Genomic DNA, 9,572 nt, shown 5'->3' on the forward strand with positions numbered 1-9,572 from the left:
AAAAAAAAAAACACTGAAAGCCATATTTACGGTAGAGGGTCTGAACTGATTTAATACCAAATTTGCCTTTTAAGTACAGCTTTGCACCTTCTGAAATAAAGGATTAGTTGCTAGGTTTACATAAAAATGGGAGAAAACTGGTTTCTGGACTATGTTTAATTTAAACAGAACTTGATTTTCTTGAAGAGTTTGCTGCAAGTTCCAGAAAGAAAAAAACATTGCAAGCATTTCTGAAAATACTTTTTATTATCAAAGAAAATGGGAATAAGAAATCTGGAGAGAGACACTTAACTCGATATTAATAAAAATAAAAAAAAGTTTACATTGTAGTGCTTAGGAGATAGATGAATACATTCATGGTGTTGTAAACTTTCAAAAAATCCTCAACGTAGTAACAGTTTGTAGTCACAGATATTTATTTAGAACACAATGCTGAACATCTTTACAAGTAACAAGCAAATGCTGCGTGAATCTATCAAATGTCTTCAGCCATTATAATGTTACAAGGCTTTCTAACAATTGATTAGGAAGTAATGTAATGAAGCGCTTTGAAGAATTCATATTATTTTTTCTTTTGTTACTAGTAACATTTTTTCATTTAATATGTTGAAATGGCAGATGTGTATTATCCTCTTCAGTTTTTTGTTTGTAAAAAGTAAGATTGATTATTCTAAAATACATCATGTTAGTGAGTGTTTTAGCATTTGACAATTGGATTTTGATAAATGATATCAAACAGAAAGAGGCTGTTCCTGCACTGTAAAATTGAAATCTGAGCTATCCATTTCCACTACAGTAATGCAGATTAAACTTTCTGCTATTTAACTGATATTTATTTCTTAACTGTGACAATAGTATTTGAAATTAATAATAATTTCAAAACAAAACAACCTCTGGAGAGGAACAATAAATATTTTTGCCGTGTTTTCTCTGCTCTGCGGAAGAACCTAATTTTATTTCTTTTCCCCCTCTTCCCATCTGCTGTAGGGTTCTAGAGGTTCATGGGCCTCCTGTTGTCTTCTCCCTTTGAACCCGCTCTGAAATTTAGTTCTTTCTCTCAGTGAAAGCCAGGCAGGTGTCAGCATTGCTTCTGAAGAGAAAAGAACAGAGGAAAGGTATGTTTTTAGTTTATCTGAACTAAACCTACAACTTTCCTGAATAGCTGTTTACTGTAGAAATTGTACCTATTCTCTCCTTATGTCAGACATTTGTATACCACTTTATGAAAATAAAATTACATACCGCTTTATTTACACTGAAAATAGTTTATCACAACGGTTCCGTGATACAAGGAAAATTATCTCCATTTTACATCTAGGGAAACTGAGTGACAGATATCACTGTATTTTTGGTATGGCCTGAGAATCAATTGCAAGTAAAAGTTGGTGACCATTCTTCTGTCCAATGATATATTTATTTCACTGCTGTTAATTATTTAAGCATTTAGGTCATTTTAGGTACTGAAGTCCATGTCAACCTTCCTGCTGATGGGCTTGTTACCTTGTATTAGAAGAGAAATATCTTGTGAAGGAAAGAGAAAAATCATAGGATTTATGCTGCTGCAAATGTTGACAACTCATGGACTTTTTTTTTTTCTTAATAAAATACAGCACTCTAGGAATGCTGGACCACTAACAGTTATGACTAGTAAGCCCTCTAAATCTGTGGTTTAATACTGCGTGTCTTGAGTGGTTCTGAGTTACTTTTACAGAGAAGGGCAATACGATCTGCAGTTTGTTCCATCAGCACTGTGCAGTGTAGCACATGCAGTCCTACTAGTATGATATGGGAATATATTACAACTTTCCTGTTAATCAGGAGTAGAATCTAAAATGGGTAACTGGCTTTAGAGGAGACACTGAGTTTTGTGCAGTTGCTAACCCAAAAGTATTTAAAAGATCAGACTATGGCAAGGAAATGGAAAAAGAGGTACAGGAAAGTGAGGAATAATTTCAGGAATGATGTTATAAAAAGCAAGAAGCAAAGGAGAGAAGATGAATTTAAAAAAAAGATTTTTTTGAAATGCATGGATCAGAACAGAAAATTAAGGTCATGGGCTAAGTGTGCAGTCTTTAAAATATAGCAAGAAATCTTTAACAGATTCTGGAATGAAAAGTGTGCCAAACCTGTCAGAGTCATTCCAAAAAGGCATGTGTACATTACATTAAAACTGCTCTAAGAGGCATTTTAAGCCTGCTTATGCATGGATGGGCATCTTGTTCTTCTCTTTCAGAGACATATGCCACTAAGAAGAAACAGAAATTAAAAGAATTATTTTATAATATAAACAGTCTCTACAAAGCTCATCTTAAAGGTCAACAAATGGAACACTTACAATGCAGAAAGTGCATGTTTTATTTCAGCAGTTCATGACAATAACAATTGATGTTATAGCTTAATGTCAGTTTAAACTTCTAAATGCCTACCCCCATGTTTTTATACACTAATTCCAGCTAAAAAGAATATAGTAATTGGAAGATGATGACAAATTAACTGAATTCCTAAGAAAGCAGTATCTCTTTCTCTAAAGGCTTAGAGCTAGCACCCAGATCAACAATTATGGAGAGGAAGGGTACACACAGAAATCCTTTGGTTTCGTTCAGACACCTGGGGAGCGATCCCAGACACTCAGCACAGTCCTGTGGAGAGGCACCAAAGGAAGCTCTGTTAGAAGCCCACCAGTGTAGCCACAGTAATCAAGTGTTCTGTGGGGTGTAATTAGTTAAGTTGGGTAATCACCCACACAGAGCCTGTCCTGCCATCAAGTGTTGTGTGCACAGAGCATCTCAGCTGGAAGCAACCAGTCTGTTCCTGCTCAGAGTAGCACTGTATGCCTAGATGTCCTGAAAATATCCATTTGTCCTCAGAAACTCCCATTTTCTACATTTCTTTCTAAACCATACAAATTCACTATATTGTTTATTGTATTTGTTTTGTATTGTATTGTATTGAAGAGTTCTCTTTGCTAGCGTGGAATAATATTAGGTATAGCTTTCAAGCATCTCTTAGGTTGCCATCATGTTTTTTGCTGTTTTGTTTTTTTGTTTGTTTGTTTGTTTCCTTTCTCAGTTTGTCAGAGAAGTAAATGTAATTTGCAGACTGAAATAGCAGTTATGATGTGTGCCTTGGAACTGACATATCAAATCTTCTCATTCACACTTTAGCTTGTGAATTCATGGCATGGACTGTGAAATCTTGTTCATTTAAAAAACCACTGCAAATAGCATAGTAAACAAGCAGAACGTGGAGACAGATCCTTTTATTTCCTGTCTTGCTCTAGTGTCAGTGAGATGTGCTTCCAGCCGTTGTCAGTGGGCTTGATGCTCCATAAACAGCACGGAGACCTGCACATAGAAGTTAAAACTTGATGTTTATGGTAGTAGGCAATACAGGAATAGAAATAAGCAGTTAGTACAGGGAATTTGAAAGGGTTATAAAGAGACAGGGGGAACTTACAGCTGCCAGGCAGCTGCCCCCAAATGTGAAAGTATGTGAGTCTTAGAAATAATAAACCAAGAGACTGATTGGAAGGGAAAGTGAGCATTTCAGTAGTAAATGTGAGTGCATTGCTTGTCAAAGACATGGAGAGTGAAGACAAGCCAGACAAGCAGTGTGTATTTAATGCAATAAAGGGGAGCTCGTAGAATTATCTAAAGCATGGTACCAGAGTCAAAGTGACCAGTTAGGAAAGCAGTCATCACAGTGAGTAGGATGTAAATGTAGTTTGTAAGGCTGAAATTGAGACAGAGGTAACAAGAAACTGTTTGAAAGTTTGGATAGGAAAGACCATAGCTACTATGTAGAATGAAGCAGAAAGATTGTAAGATAGCCTTTATTTGGGTCTCTAGAAAGAGAGTTGTACAAATAGTGAGAGGAGAAAAAAGCTCTAGTAGTGATATCTTCACCATGGTAAACCAAGACCTACAGCTAACACTCTGTAACAAGGTGCTTGCTTGGGAGGAAAACCTAGCTGATGAGCTGAGCCTGAAATCTGCATGAGATTTCATCAAGTTTGGTTGATAGGTTTTGTTTGTTTGTGTGGTTTTTTTTTTTTTTTATGTGTTTAATCAACAAATTTCCATAAAATTTTCCCCTCCAGAAAACTATGGTTTCACAATGTGAGCATTTGAGTTTGAATTTCAGCCACTTCTACAGGAACAGAATGCATGACAAGCATCTTTTGCCAGGACACTAGGCTCTATAGAGACAGGCCAAGATAGTGTTTTGGACAAAATAAAAGTTATGAGTATCCTGATTTACTGCAGCTTTGGAAGTAATTCATTAATCCTAGTGGGAAATAAAAGTCATGATATCTCTGAAATATTTATTGGTCTTTTTTCTTGTTCTTTCTTCTTTAATTATACTGAGGTAGTAAACAACTTTACTCACAATTAAGCAGATTAACTAGTATTTCAAATTTAATTCTCCATTCCTTCGCTCTTGCAGATTTCAGCTAATGGTATGTGTTCATATGCGTGCCTGAAGATTAATCATTGTAACTCTCATTAGTTTTAATAGGGGCCATGTGAATAATTTTTCATGTAACATGTTGAAATCTAACTTTCTTATTAATCTTAGAGAGAGTTACGGGGCTAATTGCTGGCAATCATGAAGGAGATGAATCCCAATATGCTGTTTGTGAGTGGGTTCTTTTGATTTCCCAGACATGTACCAGTATTTCCCTTGGCAGTAACCAAAATAATTTCTAATATAGGTGGTAGCTGTGGCAACTGTTTCAAAATATTTAAACACTTCATAGTGTGTAAGTTACTGCTGGCTTGATATTGCAGTGATTTACATATCCTTTAATGAAAAGTCAGGATTCCAGCATTAATATGTAAAGTGTGTAAAAGAGTTCAGGCACTTTCCGATGAGGTTTCCTTTCTATGATCTTTGCTCACACCAGTGGTCATCTACTAGGAAAATTAATTAAGAAGGGGCAACCTGTCTATGATTTCAATATGCCATTTCGATTCTTAAGACTAGAATAGGACTGTGATAACCTCTGGGGCTGCTTTATCTGGGGTAGCAGGAAACAACTGATAAAATCATTCAGAATTTTTTCTTAACCTTGATATTCTACCATTCTACTGTGTGATTGATACCGTTAGCAGAGATCTGGGAGCTGAACTTTGCCCCTGCCTTCATGCTAGCACTGTCTGGGGTGACTCAGCTTCATGGCACAGAAGCTTGAATGCCAGAAAGCACTACAGGACTGTAGGGCAGCAGATAGTTATCTGGGGCAACACTCTCTACGGGCCCAGCAGTTGCAGGGAGTGACCTGCTGCCTTTGAGTAGGGTTGGAAGCATGTTTCACAAGGGATATGAGGGTGATTAAAGGAGGATGTAGATGATACAGCATCAAAAAAAAATATTGCTGGATTTATTGCCTCTGAGAATGGAAAGCAGAATCTCCAGAGTAGAAGAAAGGAAACTGAGGCAGGAGTTCATAGGAATTATATCTTAAAAAATCTTACTCTAACTACTCTTATGGACTTGTTTTCCCCTTTCTGTGAAGATGGCAACCGTTAGAAAAAAAAAAAAAAAAAAAAAAAGATTCTTGTATCAGAGTTCTGTAATCATTACTTTTAAGGTATAGACTCATAAATGGTTGCTTATTTCTTCTCAGTAAGTGTTTATACCAATACAATGAAGGAAAAGACCAATTACAGTTACAGTAGATGATGCAAGAGTAAACGTAGTCAGGGAGAGTGAATAACATTATAGGCAACATGCATGTATGCAATAAGTTTGGATGTCTTCTATAACTCTGATGGTGCTGATGATTAATAAACAAGCAAAAAGGTAGTAATCCTGCAGGTGCTGTTAAGTGTAAGACCAAGAGACTGTTAGGGTATTTCATTCTTCAGAAAAGGCACAAACTCACTGCATTAATGAGTTAGCAAATGAAGTCCAGTCTGCTTAAATACTAAAGTGAAAAATGGAGGCTTTGCAGTTGCACCAAGCAGATTGGGCAGAAATAGAGACCATGTTGATAATCAACACCTTAAATTAACCTCAACCTTTCAAATCCTGTGTAAATGAGATCAAGCCATGTCCTGGAAAGAGATTTTGAAGACATTCAAGCATTAAACATGTGAAGAGAAATACTCCCACAAAATAATTATAAAAAGCTGCCTTTGCAGCTTGCTAATGTCTTTCTAAATTAATTATTTTAAAAACCTGCCTTCTTGATGATGTCCAGAGATTTCAATATGAAATGCTAAGGCTAAATATTCATACAATACTGTTGATTTTCACCATATTTTACAAATATTGAAATTCATCCAAAGTCCTCTGAAACAAGATTTGTTTTAACGTTATCTTTAATCAGGTGAATTTTTCTATTGGGCTAAGGATCATCCTCAATTATTAAAGCAAAATGGGATTCAGACATCCTTCTGTAGTGCTTTTACTATTAAAGAAAAAAAAAAAAAACCTTCAGAGAATTGGTACATATACGAAGATGCCATCTGTAATTTTGTAGTTTGTAGTCCTGTGTCTATTCTGCTTTATTCCTAACAAGGGTAGCTGTGTTTAGAGGTCTGAAGGGCTCACTATTAAAAGACTGTTAAAGAGTTTTTTTTGGGAAACTAAGTGGAACTATGCAATATGCTATGGATCTGAAGTTCAAGAAAGAAGTTAAAATATCAAGGGAGATAGAAGAATGTGTACAGAGTGAGTAAACTGTAGCAATGATAATCTGGGATGGAGTGAAAATGCTCTGTCTCAGGGGATTATGAATTCTGTGACATGCAAAATATGGTTGAGAATGTCTGTAAGTGCAAAGTAAAGGACTGGATTTTTATTTTTTTTTAGATGATTTGTATTGTAGGAATGTAAGTATCTGCAGTTTTTATCATCTGAAATCCCTGAAGGTCCCTCTTGAAATTTCCTGGTGTATATTCCTATAATTCATAGTCTATTCTACAGGTTAGCTCTGAAAGTTTTTCAAAATTCTGATATATTTAGAAACACTTGTAAGATGCATTTTAAGTAGTGCCTCTTCAGCTTCAGCTTGGATAAATAAATATAGCTAGAAAACACAATATATAAAAGGAACTATTCTAACTTTCAAAATATTTCATAATAGATATATAATAGTTTTGTTGTTTTTGTTGTTGTTGCTTTTAATTGGATGTTACATATATTATACATTTTTTATCTTGTGTCAGGAAAGCTTCTGTTCTCCCATCTGGTTTTCTTTACTCAGAGTTGCTCCTATAAATCCTTAATTCAGTATGTCATTTGCACGTATGCTTTACTCTAAGCATGTGACCATTCCCATTTGAGGGGAGATGAAATAGGGAAAAGATTATATACTTTAGCACTGGGCTGGATTGGGACCCCAACAATGCTTTCATAATAGTTGTTTGTGTTTTTTTTTTTTTTCTTTTTTTTTTTCCTTGGATTTTCTGGAATGTATTCTGTGGCTTCTAGAAGAAAATGATTTACATTTAATCTATAGCCTTATTCTCTTTGTACATAACATCTTGTTCTGAATACCTTATGACTGGTAGTAGTTTTTGCTGAAGAGAAAATTTACTATCAGGGAAAACCATTTGTGTATGGGTTTGTTTTTTAGTTCTGTGTTCAGGAAAAGGGACTGCAAATGTGTTTTTTGCAGCTGCGAATATTTGTTTGTGTAAAACCCATTAACAGAAAACAAAATAAATTACATAACCCACATTTTTTTTTTAATATCAGATCATCTCACACTAAACTCACTTTTGCAGTTGATTACACTAAGTGTACATAGGTAAAAATATTGAAGCTAATCCAAGGGAAAGTGTATAACACAACAGTACTTGTCCAAGCAAATGCCTAATCTTAGGTAGTAATTATATATTTATATACCAGTTTTAATTCATTCTCCTCCTACCAGTTGTGTAGAAAATACATGATTTCCTGTTTAGCTTTACTTAAATCAAACATAAGAGGTGGAAAAATAATTGTGAAGTTATTAAATGTTTTTGCAAATCGAAAGCTATCTTTAGGATGCTTTCCCAGTGGGAGACAACTGGAGAAGAACAATTAGAAAAGTGTTTTACTTCTAGTAAATCAAAGTGACTCATTTAGGACTGAGATTACTCCAAGTTTACATCACCAAAAACCTCCCTTACATGTGACTCAAAGTAATCATGGTCAATTCATGTCTGGCCTGTTCTGAGTATTTGTCGTGGTTTAACCCGGCCGGCAGCTAAACACCACGCAGCCGTTCGCTCACCCTCCCCCCTCCCTCTCTGGGACGGGGGAGAGAAATGGAAAGTAAAGCCCGTGAGTTGAGATAAAGACAGTTTAATAAGACAGGAAAATAATAATAACAAAAATAATGATAACAATAATAATAATAATAATAATACAATGGTGATAATAGGAAAGTAATAATAATATGTACAAACAAGTGATGCACAATGCAATTGCTCACCACTCGCTGACCGATGCCCAGCCTAACCCCGAGCAGTCCGGCCCCCTCCCCCCGGCTAGCCACCCCTATATATTGTTTAGCATGACGTCAGATGGTATGGAATACCCCTTTGGCTAGTTTGGGTCACCTGTCCTGGGTCTGTCCCCTCCCAGCTCTTACTGCACCCCCAGCCTGCCCGTTGGCAGGACAGAGCAAAAGGCTGAGATGTCCTTGGCTTAGTATAAGCAGTGCTCTGCAACAATTAAAGCATCGGGGTGTTATCAGCACTCTTCTCATCCTAAGCCAAAACACAGCATTCCACCAGCTACTAGGAAGAAAATTAATTCTGTTCTAACTGAAACCAGGACAGTATTATTTGCTGAACTTAGTGAAGTAAATTGGTATCAAAACAGTTGGTTTGTGTTGGTTCTGATGTCAGTCCTTTAGCATTGAATATCATTTTCTGTATGATAAAAATGTTAGGGCAGCAAAGTGGTGATGGAATTACTGGAGTGCATGTTTGTAATTCTACATGCTGATGTTCAATGAGAAAATCTTATTTTGCTCCCACTTGATGTTGCTGATTCTCTGGATAACTAAGTTTGGACTGGCTTAATTTCTTTGCCAAAATAATAGCTTCAAGGTAAAGTGAGACTATGAAAACACATCGCATGGAATACCTGTTATGATGGTACCCCAAGGGGAAGCAGCTTGAACTACCTGTTGGTGAGTGGGGTCTTCGAAAACAAGAATAAGAAAGGAGCACTGTGCTTGCCTAGGTCTGCAAAGTCACACTACTGAATCCTTTCATTCTTGACATTACAGCCACATAATTAGATTTCTGATCTTCTCCACTGCTGCAGGTTCCTGGAGAAGAAAGTTATTTGCTCTAATAGGATCCTACTGCATGGGTACAAAAAAGCAGTTTCATTAACTTGCATGTTTCCCTACAAAATTTCTGTCTTTTTTAGAAATGATGGTGCTCTGATTCTGTTGTCTTGCAACTTTCAGTGTTCATACTGAGAAGGAAAGAAACAGTCCTGTTCCACTATACAGATGTAATTTCCTCTAAACATGTTCAAGCCAATAACTTGACTAAGACAGAGGGAGAAAATATGTTCAAATGAAAAGCAGAATTGCATTGCATATGTAATGAAGCTGCTGT

At 36.1% G+C, this 9,572-nt stretch overlaps 1 long non-coding RNA gene across 1 annotated transcript; it reads right to left on the reverse strand.

Moving 5' to 3' along the window:
• Window positions 1-398: 398 nt before the first annotated feature.
• On the reverse strand, window positions 399-8,738 carry LOC137863872 (uncharacterized). Its single transcript, XR_011101200.1, has 3 exons — window positions 8,429-8,738; window positions 2,127-2,245; window positions 399-1,090 (listed from the first exon to the last, which is right to left on the reverse strand). It is a non-coding gene; the product is annotated as an uncharacterized lncRNA (long non-coding RNA).
• Window positions 8,739-9,572: the final 834 nt, after the last annotated feature.

The sequence above is a fragment of the Anas acuta genome, chromosome 13, assembly GCF_963932015.1.
Source record: "Anas acuta chromosome 13, bAnaAcu1.1, whole genome shotgun sequence".
Classification (NCBI taxonomy): domain Eukaryota; kingdom Metazoa; phylum Chordata; class Aves; order Anseriformes; family Anatidae; genus Anas; species Anas acuta.